The sequence below is a fragment of the Zosterops lateralis genome, assembly GCF_965231275.1.
Source record: "Zosterops lateralis genome assembly, chromosome: 2".
Lineage (NCBI taxonomy): Eukaryota > Metazoa > Chordata > Aves > Passeriformes > Zosteropidae > Zosterops > Zosterops lateralis.
Window position 1 is genome coordinate 13,344,630 of NC_139763.1, and position 12,988 is coordinate 13,357,617.

Here is a 12,988-nt window from a genome sequence, read left to right on the forward strand (position 1 = left end):
AGGAAGCCATAGGGGCAGGCTGCTTTGTAGGGGAAGTGAAACATGGGAGCAGGAATAAGAGCAGATGCATTGGCTTCACTTCCCACCCCCCAGTGCTCAGTAAGGCCAGCAGAGATTGGGGCTGCTGGGGCCAGCCCAAAGCCCAGAGCAAGCCCACAGAGTGTGCCAGGTCAGGCCACCATGGTACATCTGCAGGTCACCTATACAGCCCAAATCAACAACATAAGTGGCTAAGAATGGCATAACGGCATCACAGTTGGAATGTAGCTCTAGTAGGATCTGGGGCAGAGCCACTGCTTAAAAGCAGTTCCTAAGTGAAGAGGGACAGCTCCTGCTGAGACCTTACCAGTAGAATTTTCTTGAAAAGCACTTTTCACAAAATGAGACTCCCATACCATCATTTAGGTCTGCTCTGAAACTCCTGGAGGGGGCATGTGCTCAGGGCTCTGACATCTCTCTCTGCTCTGCACAGTTCTGAAAGACACAGATTCAGTGATTTCTTGTTATTCCTTTCAGCTTTCCAGTTCTTTGTGCTTTCCACAAAACAAAGCATGGACTTCAGAAGATATTCAGAAAAGTAAAGAAGAAATGCAACAAATTCTTAACTCTTTCTATGCACTACTAGTTTTCATCACACATACTTTTTCATATCAGCTCACTAAAGCAGGACATCCATAAGTATTTGGTGAAAAAAACCTGGCACCTTCCCAATTAGAGGGAAGTCTTTCTAATTAGGCATATGAAATAGTTGGAGAAGAGATTGAAGAGCAATAGATTCTAGGGAGAGATTGTTTGGCATTTTCTAAACTAGAGTAGTTTGTCAGTAGATTAGATTAGATTAGTTTGGCAAAGGCAAAGAATGGGATATAGGTTTAAGGGGTAAGTGGAATGATTTACAGGAGATATTTGAGGTAAAATAGTGAAAACTGTAGAGTAAGCACCAAAGGTAATCGAAGTACATGGGTTGTTACTCTGCTTTCTTGTGTCATAGGGGGGAAATTGGGCTCAGGAGGAGGAATGACAGGAAGCAAATGTGACTCTTCAACTTCAGTGGTGAAATACCAGATCCTGCAGTGTAATGCAAGGAGTGTGTGTGCACAGACAGGCCTGCAGCTGTTTCTCTCCCACCAATAAAAGTCTCACATACCTTCAAGTGAGGGAAGATGTCTGTGGAGAACGCAGAACTTTGAGCAATGACAGTAGGGAAAAACAGCCAAATACATAAGCTGTAACAGTAATAATAATGGGTGTATAGGTTGTTTCTGAGCCTCTTAAATCACTCTTGCACCAGCAGGATCTATAGGATGATTTTTTACATGGAACTTCTTCAAAAAGTTTTATTGTGGACTCCAGGCAATCAAGTCCTGTGATTCTTAGTTGGAAGGCTTATTGTCCAGCCTTTAAGCAGATCAATTGCTTTCAGAAAAGTTTTCAAGAAGTATGAACACAGGCCTTAGGAATCTTTTTTCCCTCAAATCCAGGAACTTCATTTCTGATTCATACAGTCTGTAAAGAGCAGCATAGCTTCTGATCTTATTTCTTATACAACTTAAAGTAACTCCAGACTCTTTAATGGGGTTACTACAGATAGAAATTGCTGGCAGTAAGACTGAAAGGAAAAAGTGTTATTATATTTCTTTCCTCATAAGGGAAAAGGAAAATATGAAACTCTACTTACACCGAAGTTTGCAGGTTCTGTTAAAGGCCCTCAAGACAAGATTGTGTGTCCATTATTCCAGTTAAAAGTATTATCTGTCTTACTGTTGGGGGGAGGTAGTTGAGAAGGAAGCTAGCCACACTTAGCTATGTGAACTTGAAATGGACGACTTCATAATTTTCTTCAGTTGTATGGAAAAGTGTCAAGGGTTTAACTTTATAACAGTACATTCCTATACAGGAAATGAAGAACTTTTCTCTCCAGATTTTTTGTGAACATCTTCATTAGAGTATTTTTCAGAGAACTCAGCAGGCCGTCTATTATAATGAGAAGGAGTCTAAAAATGTTACCAGAATTAGTATAGCAACAAGACAAGTTATTTAAGTGCCTAAAACATAGTAGATTCATGCAAATGTTTTAAAGCATTTTAAATATTAAAATATCAAAATACTTTTTAAGGGAAAAAATTTTCCTCTATACAGATAGAGGAAATTAATTTCTATGCTGAAGTCTATAAAAAACTCCTAATCCAACCCTCAGAAACAGTGTCATTAGCAATTTTTCAAGGAAAAGGTAGGATAAGGCTGTTATACACAGGATTATTAGCAAGCAACTATTTTAAACCCCTTTTGTCCTATGTGGCTGTGCATCAAATCAGATCAATTATTTTACAGTAACAGATAAGATTCTCCTATATCTCTTTTAGGGGCAGTGAAAACCTTTAGTGTTCAGGTCTTGTGATTTATTTCATTGTGACACAAAGTTGTACCAGAGTCCATCAGTTGTGTCAGCCAGGGACACTCTGCTGTGCATTCCCAGCACTTTTATCCAACAGGTCTGGCTGAGAAGGACATCCTCCATCATGTGGGATTTGCTCAGATGTACATATACATCATATACTCAAAATACCTGAATGGAGAATATTTTGGTTATTTCAAACTTAGTTTGGATAGCAATCTCCTGACTGTGGCACCTTGCTTTTGGAGTTGTTTGCTATACAGTGTCCTTTCTTGAATGGTAAAATTATGGGTAAGTTCATGATAAAGAAAATTATTCTTGCAGTTATTGAAAAGAACTGCAAGACAAATGCAGACATCAGTCACAGCCAGCAAAGTCTGTCAAACAAAGCTACAATGATGGTAAAGGGTCTTTAGGGAAAGCCATATGAGTAGTGGTTGAGGTTATTTAGCCACTTCAGCCTGGAGGACACTGAGGGGACACCTCACTGCAGTTACAGTTTCCTCATGAGGGGAAGAAAAGGGACAGTACTGATCTCTTGTCTGGGGTGACCAGTAGCAGGTGACAGGATCAGACAGAAAGGCATTAAGCTGTGTCTGGCAAGGTTTAGGTAAGAGATCAGGAAAAGGTTCTTCACCCAGAGAGTGGCTGGGCATTGGAACAGGCTCCCCTGGGCAGTGGTCACAGCACCAGCGTGACAGAGCTCAAGAAGTGTTTGGACAATGCTCTCAGGTGCATGGTGTGACTCTTAGGGTGTTCCTGAGCAGGGCCAGGAGCTGGACTTCAAGGATCTTTGTGGGTCCATTCAAACTCAGGACAACCTATGATTCAATGATTCTTTCCACCATACACTTCTCACTGTAACTGAACCTGACAAAAATCTATGTGCTGAGTAGAAAACATTCGATCGAAGCATACTGACCAGGATCAATAACACCAGAGTACTAAACACAAAATACATAGAACAAATTCAGATTTTTTCTAACCCTCTTTTGGTCAGTGACTTTAAATAGATGAATGAGGCAGATGAGGAGGCACTCTTGGACCACTGCAGGGATTCTTACAGCTGGGTATTCATACATAATATCAGCACTCTTCCCACAGAATAACTAACCTTCAGTAATTTTAAATGCATGGAAAGAAGAAAATTCACAGATTACAGGGAAGAGGGCTTCTTAAGGGATAGTAGAACTTTACAGCAAGGGAAATCATGTCTGAGCATCCCATATTCTTTTCTATCAAGAATAGTATTTGCATTAATTAAATATTTTACCATCAGCAAAAGAGCTGCAGCTCTTGCCCCTTCAGCCTGCCTTTTCCAGCTCCAAAGGCAGGCCAGACTTTCCTGCTACCCCTCTGTCTCTGGCACTGTGCATCCCAGCTAACACAGAAGGAGACACAGCAATTGCTCACTGTGACAGAAGCCTCTCTGCTTGTCCCTTAAGGTAAGAGCAAAATGAACCATGATTACCAGCTGGGAATCCTTTGGCTTATGGATTCAGATAATGCTTAAGCAGAATAAAAATAAGTAATGCTAGGGGCCAAACAGGGAAAAGAACAAAAGGTTATGTGATATGTACAGATATTTTCCTTTCTTTAGAAAATCATTTCATGATGTGCATAGGAAGATCAGTGGGATCCACAAAATCCATTTCTTGTTTAAAGGTAAGGATGAGGTATTTTGCTTTGTTATAGAATACCAAACATCAGCTCAATAAAGGATGGAAATTCTGGGAAAGCCTCTTACAATGTAGAGATTAAATGTATATTATGCTGTATGTCATGGGCATAAATGCAACACCCCCACTGAAAAGTGATCTTTATGGTGTGACTCTGCAAATAGAGTCATGATAGTCATGATAGATATACCTCACTGATACACACAAATATCAGCTTGTGGCATATGGATTTATACATTCTGATTTATACAAGAATGGTGTAATTCCTCTATATAATTCCTCTAGCACTGAGAAATCAAAAGTCAACTTTTGCAAAATGCGGTGTCATGTATATTAAAAGTTTATCCATAGCTTTGATTAAAAACCCGTTTTCTAAAAAATCAGAAATGAAGTTGTTACTTTGGAACAATTTCTCTCCTCTTTCCCAGCTTTCCCCCGCAAATAAAGTGTCAGAAGAAATATTTAAATTCTTAGCAACCAAGCAGGAATAACAACTTCATCACAGTACCTCAACAGTAGATACAGGAGTTTTTCAGATGAATTCTAACTAGGATAATAAGAATAGGTGCAATATCCAGCTTAATTTTGCTAATGCAGAAGTCCTTAATTAGTATGTCCAATTTGATTAATACCATGCCATCAAGATAAAATAAACATATATGTAAATCTAGATTTACATATTACTATTCTGTTGTAATATATTTATATTTCCAGATTTCACTCAGTGCAAATCAGTGGGATACTGGAGAAACTTTCTTGATCTGATGCCCAGCATTAAATTAGATTGAATACTCACTATTTAAATTTATTGCAACAGACGACATTGTCAGCTATCCAATTATTTTAGTACTATTTGCCACAATGTAATTTTAAAAAGACAAAACCCTTGTATGCATGCAAAGCAGTTAATTCCCCAGCAAGTTATTTCTTTTAATGCAATACTCAAAGTCATGACTACGAAAAGGCATCCTCTTTCAGATCAGCATGACATTGCAGCAAGTACCAAGCATTCTTTTCCCTGTTGATACCAATGACATCTTTATTCTTGACATTCACCTTACTGCATAGAAAATGGATTACATTTCTTCTGTACAATGATGTTGGAAATGCTTAACATCAGCTGTTTGAAAAGCCAGGCAGTACTTTTCTGTTAAAAATATATATTTAAGCTACCCAGTAAGCTTAAAATTATATATTTAAGCCTGCATAGTAAGGGGAAAGTTCAGGAGACACTCAAAAAGCTCATGCTAGCATGGCCAATATCTGTACAACTGGCCATGCTCCTTGTGAGCAAGAAATGAATTGGACAAGGCAACATTTTCTGGAAAATCTTAAAAACCATGCAGCCTACATAAACAGCTTTATGAACCTGAGAAGCTAAGAGAGGAGCATGTAGAATATAACAACCCCCACAGAAAAATTCTTCCTTGAAAAACATTGAGTCAGAGCTGGCAAAGCCTTCCTAAACTACCATAAAAGTAACCAAATGCCTAGCAAGGAAAATAAATGGAAGAAAAACTGACTGTCCTAGGATTTCTATTAAAACAAACCAATATATCATATGGACATAAGACTTATCCATTTTAGGATGAAAGCAGAGATTTTTCAGATGCCTCCTGAATAAGAGAGCAAGCCTCTCCAGTACCAGAAATCATTTTGCTTTAAGACATGTGCATGTTCAAAAAAATGAACTGTAAATAATTAGGAAGGTATCTGTGTAAATAACTAAATTTCATCATCTAAAAAAATAGACTCAGTAATATCTACAACACCTGCAGTTGTGACCTCTGCTGTGGATGCAGGGTGTGATTCTCCTACAGGATGTCTAAAATGATATGTCTCAGCTCTAAGAAAGCATGAAGATGACATCCAAAAGATAGTCACCAAAAGACCTTGTACAGTGATGTATTAAAAATATACCTCTAAAGCTTGTGATTAACTATTTATTTCAGTCTACAAGAGTTCCAAGAATTTAGGATGGGGAATATAACCATTAGTCATGTCCTACAGTTGAGTTATATTTGCTAGACTAACTGTAACTGGGAACTACAAAGCTAGGAGCTTGTGATGAAAATTAGTATCTGGTGATAAGCATCATAGGCTTTTCCTCCTGGGTAACAACCCAATTAGTTTCTTAATCACTTCCTAAAAGTAATTTTGCTGAAAGGTGTGAATATGTATGCATGCCTACAGATAGTCACTGAAGCACCTGACTGACATCAGACCAGCCCTAGTCAGTACATCAAGAAAGATACAGTTAGAAATAGGCTGAAAATTATTATATGTTATACTGTCAATGTAGGAATATTTGTGCTTATGTCCATCCCATGGTGCTGCTACTCAGTGTATTCACCAGGAATTTAGGAATTTATCTTTAGTTCCTGCATTTAGTAGAGATGGAAATTCACATCACCAATTTTGTTGCATGCCACCCTGTTTGTCCATACAGAAGCACACATTGAGAAGGATCAGGGAAAATCTGAGTACACTCCAGTTATTCCATTATTTTCTGTCCCATTTTCTTTCCACCACTTTTACTACTGAAGGGTGGGAGCACTATTTACAGTGTTCAAACTCAGTGATCTCTTTCACATTAACACCCACACAGCTGGATTGCACACCTCTGCTCTGTGAGAACTTGCTTACTCCTCAAATGTGCTGTGCCAACCATCCATGCTGTGCTCTGGGTTTGCATTAGGTCACTCTCGTTTCTCTTTTTCAAGCTACTGTCATTATACAGCACAGATACTAATTTTAGGGAATCAAATTTCTCCTTAGTATAATATTAATAACAATATTAAATACCTTTTTTTTTTCTGCAAATGTTTTGAAACTGCCACTGATTACAAAGGGTAAATCAAATAACATTTTACCAAAGGCTTCCTCTTTCAGTCAAATGTCAGAATTCCTCAGGAGGAATCTTAGTCTAAAATGTAGTTACTCATTTTGTTTTACAGTTTGATTGTTCTCCCAGGGGAAAACTAGAAAGTAAAAGTAAAGCACTAGAAAGATTTAACTTCACCTTAGTGAAATTTCAAATGGCACTAAATTAGTAGGAGTTGCAAAAAGTAATGAAAACTGACAAATAGCAAGGTAGGTATTACTGAAACTAAGCACATTATTCTTTTTTGAATTATATTTGCTTTGACAAAATGTGAGCTACATCAATGTGACATGAATACTTTCCACTGATTTTACTATATTGTTATATTTTATCACACATAAATGTACTATATATTGTACCACAGCATGGAAATTGCTGATCTGTGCATGCTGCATAAAATAATCTTAAATACTTAGGACATGGAAATTTTGAAAGCTGCTGGATTGAAGGGGAGCCTAGGAATGACATTGGACAAAACATTAGGCATTTAGTTCACAGTGCACTTTGGGTCTACTTATGCAAATGTTTTATGCCAGAAACAACAGAGATTAAATTCTCTTTCTAAATGACCCTGTTCTTTGGATTTTCAGCCTGATGGTTATGAACAGAACCAACCTCTTTGTCCTTCCCTTCACCATAAATAAGCAGGAGACAGCAGCTGGATGTACATATATATAAGGGAGGTTCAGCATAGAAATTACAATAGTGATACACAAAAAAAAAACAAAAAAAAAAAAACCCACATTGTTTTTCATGAATATGTGTATAGAATATTCACAAAGTCACAGTGCCCAAACAACAACAACAAAAAGAAAATGCAAAGAGAAAAAGTAACTGAAGCTACTCTAAAAATTAGTCTATTATGGAATAATATTTTTTTAAAAGTTAAAACTGAACCAACCTACTGAGGGAACATGATAACATGATTGTTTTACGATTTCTGAAGGGAAAGCTGAGTTCACAGCATTATTCAGAGCTGGCCACGGCTGCCCAGGTGTGGTGCCAGCATGTGGCTCTGGAGCCAGAGACATCACCCAGACCAAGGCACAGGGCTGTCACCATCTCCCCTCCTGGCAGTGCTGGTTGGGCCAGCGGAGAGTGAGGCGGGCAAGGGGAAGGCTGGGCTGAGCGAGGGCAAGGCCAGAATGTGTTTCTAAGGCTGAGGGGAGGGTGAGGGGCTCAGGCAGTACCCTGGGCAGGGCAGGTGTGCCCTCAGCTGGGTGGAGCCATGGCGAGTGTCCAGGGGGCTGTGGGGATGTGGTCCCGTCCCTACAGCACTCACCAGCCTTGGCTGTGATAGCTCTGGGCTCCCACATCCCCTCTCACACACATCCCCAGATCCTGTGTCTCCTGCTCATACTGTCCCAGCTGCCTTCTCCCTGCCACCCAGCCCAGCTGAGCCCCTTCCCTCCTCCTCCAGGCCATACTGGGAACATCACCCAAATATTGATGGTGTTGAGCGTCCTGCCATGAGTACTGGAGGTGGGTGACCAGAAAGAAAATGTCACACAGGAGGAGCAGCAACCCCAGGAGATGGCTTGGCTCCTGGAGGAGAAGGAGCAGAGGGGTCAGGAGTCATCTAGACTCAGCCAGGGACACGTGCTCCTCTCTGCCTGCCAGCACTGGTGGTTCTGGTCCTCTGCCAAAATCCTCCTCATGCTCTTTGGGCTCTACTGGCTGCCCAGGCAGAGCAGCACTGGATCTGACAGCAGCAGCCAAGGGGGAACTTCCAGTAGTGCTGAGAAGGAGAGGGAGGGAGAAGAAAAGGGACAGCAGGGCACTTTCAGCTGGACAGTAGAATGGATCTGCTGGGGAGATGCTCCTACATCCAATGCCAGACAATGTGCTGTGATTCCTCCTGTCTCATATGATGAACTCGGCAGAAGTCAGATCCTGCTTCCTGAACAATCTCTGCATGTGCTCCCTGTTGTGCTGTTCTTCATGCCAGGAGGCACAGGAAGGATCCACCTTTAGTAAATACATTAGTGAATTTGTTTTGTTTTAAAAATCCTGTTTCTGTGAGTGTTTAGGCAAGACTTTATTGGGAAATGTTACCCCTTGACTCCATCTCCCACCTGTAACAAAGAGATGAAGCTTGTGCTCAAATTTACATTGGCAGTGGTTACACCGATGATAAGATATTCAGCACCTCCTCCTTATGTTCTCTCTTTTCTCCATTTTTCACAGAGAATGATATTCCTGGAATGAGGATCTTTGTTGAAGTGAAAGTGAGTTTTCACTTTCTTGACCTTTTCCTGCTTCATCATTATGAGTAACTGTTTAATTTTATAATGTGTGCAATATAAATTTAAAACTATTTGCAATTGCAAAATCCAAAAGTTTTGCAATCCTTGGAAATGATCAAGAGCCTCTTCACTCAGGCTCAGATTTCCATCCAGGTGAGCAGAACATTTCCTTGTCTACAGGACAGTTATCACTTCTGTATAAAAGAGATGACAATGCAGCATCTATACAGAGTATAGGCAGGAAAAGCAGTAAAGAGCTGACATTGTCTCAAGAGAAAACTTTTCTTCAGAGTGGCAGGAATGGTATCTTTACAGCTGAGGGGTTTCAGTGCAGTGCTCCTGCTAAGTGCAGGGAGAATGTCCCAGCCCCAGGAGCTGCAGGGCTGCAGCCAGGTCACCAGACTGTTGTCACTGCCCCACTGCCCCTCCTGTCACTGCCCTCTAGGCAGCAGCTGGTTGCCATCCCCAGATGCAGTCACAGCCTCCTGGCTCCATCCCAAATATCCAGTAGCTGGCTGAAGGAGAAAGCATCCCCTGGGCTCAGGCCGGCCTGCTGGCCTCCTGTTGAAGTAGGCTGGTAAAGGAATAATAAATCACAAAAATAAAATAAAATAAAAAATTTAACCAGGTTTAAATGGTGTGTCCTGTTTTTTGTAGACTCTCTCCAAGAGGAGAAAAATTCTCCTTGATAGGCAGTGCAGTCTGTTCATAGGGAACTTCTAACCACAAATTGTCTGTTACTGTAAGAGACCTTTGCATTCCTGAAGTCATCCTGAATTGGGTTTGGAGACCTATCTAGTCAAGCATTATTTTTCTGCCTGATTTGAGTAGCCAAGGATGATTACCATCCTGCTGCTATTTACCTAAATTTTTTGAGGTTGTACTTCTATGTCAAAGGTTATGCCAGCTTATTTCTTCTGGTGACTGCTTTTATTGAGAACTCTGTCTCCTGACATTAAGTGAAAAGCCAAGCAGTAGAAGGAACATCAGCAATTGCCTAGAGTATTAACTTCTAATATGGCATTGAGCAGAGCAGCTTTTATGAAATATGAAAGGCAGCTGATTCCACAGTGTTATTCTTGTTTCAGGTGAAATTAAGCTAACAAAGTAACAATGTCATTTTTAGCTGTAACAAGTAGCATGAAAAGATCATTCTTTCCTAAAAGATAGCAAATAAAGTGAACATGTGCAACAAGCAAACAGCACTGTTGAATGAAACTTATTTAATCAATTTTCTTTAAAAGTCATTTTTCATCTGCTTCCACTTCACAATGCTTAGAATTTTTTTAGTCCAGCACCTATGTGCTATTCTGATTTTCTGTACATTCTCCATTCCTGTTGCCTCAAGTTCATCATTACTAAAGTAACCTCTCTGTAGAAAATCTGCTTTTGTAGGATTATAATATAGATCCTGTCATATTCAAGTATAAAATAGCCTCACATCTCACAGGATCAGGAGTCACTGAAATATTCTGTGAACATGGAAGACATCTAAGAGGAGAGGGAGAAAGAAAAGAAAACAGAATGACACCTGAAAATTTTACAGAAAAAAGCTTTTTCAAATGACCGAAGCCCATAAAATATTAACTAGAATGAAAGTTTATTGCAGAAAAAAATAATAGCCTACTCTACTTAACAATATCTAAACTTTAGTAATTCCTTTGGCTTTCATTACATGGCACTAATTTAATTGGAAATGAACATGAATATAGTATGCATAACATGAATTAAAATGTTCTGCTGTAACTAAGCATTTTTTAATAGGTCTTGTTGAATGCTAATTTTCAGAAACTATTAATTTGTGATTCCAATAAAAATATATTGAATCCTGAATGTACTCTTATCATTAATTATTTTGTTATTTTCCCCTTTGAAAGTTTTCAGTTGTCAAAAGAATAGGAAAAAAGAAATTGTAAAAATTTGGGGAAAATTTTGTTTCCTCAAAAACGTATTTCCTCAGTTTTGGTGTAACTAAAATATGTTTTATGTGACCATAGACTATAAAACTATACAATGAAAAGATGCATATGATGACAATGTACAAACATAAGGAATAATAACTATTACTCTTTAATTTTAAGAAACCAAGCAACAAAGAGTACTACAGAAACAGATATGTACTCCATCAACTGCAATATATTACTTTTTCTTCCAGTTTTATTGTTCTGTAAGTAGGTACCATGAGTATTTCAGGAGTTTCCTATAGTGATTGTGGTTTGCTGACTTCCTTTTTTAAAGTTCCATTTTGAAAACTGGGGTCTGCAGCTTTAAAGCAGATCCCTGTTATCTTTAAGCAGGTAACAAAACATATGTCTAGGTCATTTGATTCAGTGAATTCAGGCAGTATTCTTAATAATAATATATCATAAGATATATATGCTGGAGAGGAATTTTCTAAAAGAGCAGATGGTGATAAAGGTGAATGGCTTAAAACTGAAAGATAGAAGGTTTGTATTAGATATGGGGAGAAATTCCTTTCTTTAGGGGTGGTGAGGCACAGGAACAGGTTGCACAGGGAAGCTGTGGATGCCCCATCCCTGGAAACGTTCAAGGCCAGGCTGGGTGAAGCTCTGAACAACCTGGTCAGTGAAAGGTGTCCCTGCCCATGGCAGGAGGGTTGGAACAAAATGGTCTTTAAGGTTCCTTCTAACCCAAATATTTCTATGATTCTATTATATATCCATATGAATTTTAAAAATCTTTCTCTGATAGGAAGCATTTAATAGTCTGCAAGAACTAATTCTACAGTAAAATACTATAAAAAATTATAGTCGGTGAAACAACAAACTTAGCTATGAATGATGAAATCTGGCATCACAGGACAAAATTCCTGTGGGTAAAAAAAAAAAAAAAGAAAAAAAGAAAGAAAAGAAAATGCCACATTTAGGAGACCTTTTATGGCATACAATATACCATGTAGTAACTTCACATTAATGTTACTGCTATGGATTTATATTTTTAGTGAGTGCTAAAACACTGCATGGAGATTTAAAACATCAATAAGAAATAAAATGGTTTGTGGAGGACATTTTCAGCTCACTTTAAGATCCACTCCAAATAATTTTTTTTCATAATACATTTTCCTGGAGCAAATGTTCCAGTCTCTTGCTATTAATTTTTATCCTTACATTCTTTTAGTTTATGGGATTTTTATTGAAAAGTTTGGTTTGACAATTCAAACACATAATATTTTATTCATGAATAACCACAACACAGAATGAACAAAATGATGCAACAGTTTCATTTTAAGATATTTTGGCTATGTATTATCTAACTACAGTATATCTTTTGGGGCTGAATTTGCTAATTTAAAACAAAGCAGGATCTGCCTTCAAAATTAGGGCAAGGAATCCATAATAATTTGAAACTTTGTTTGACTTTTTATGATCAGTGCACCAGATTCTTAGATACTTTAATACTACCCCCATCTCAATTAATGTATCTTAGGAGTGAATTAAGATTGCAGCCAGGTTTTCTCCACCATGAATCATGAATATGTAGAAATGGATTGGAAGTGCTTAACAGAGGAAAGACAAAGAAGGCCATAAGACATTGTCAACATCTTTGATAGAATAGTTTAGCAACAATTTGGAGGAGAAGGGAGGAAGTCAATTCAGCTATTGGAGGTTATCAGAAATTACTTAATGTAATTTCACTGAGTAGTAAGAACAATTTTCATCAAATTTGTTTGGCTTTGTTTTTATTCAGTTCTATTTCTAAAAGATTCAAGATTATAAACTGTACTGGAAATCTCAGACATCATTTCTCTCTGTTCTTCTTTCTT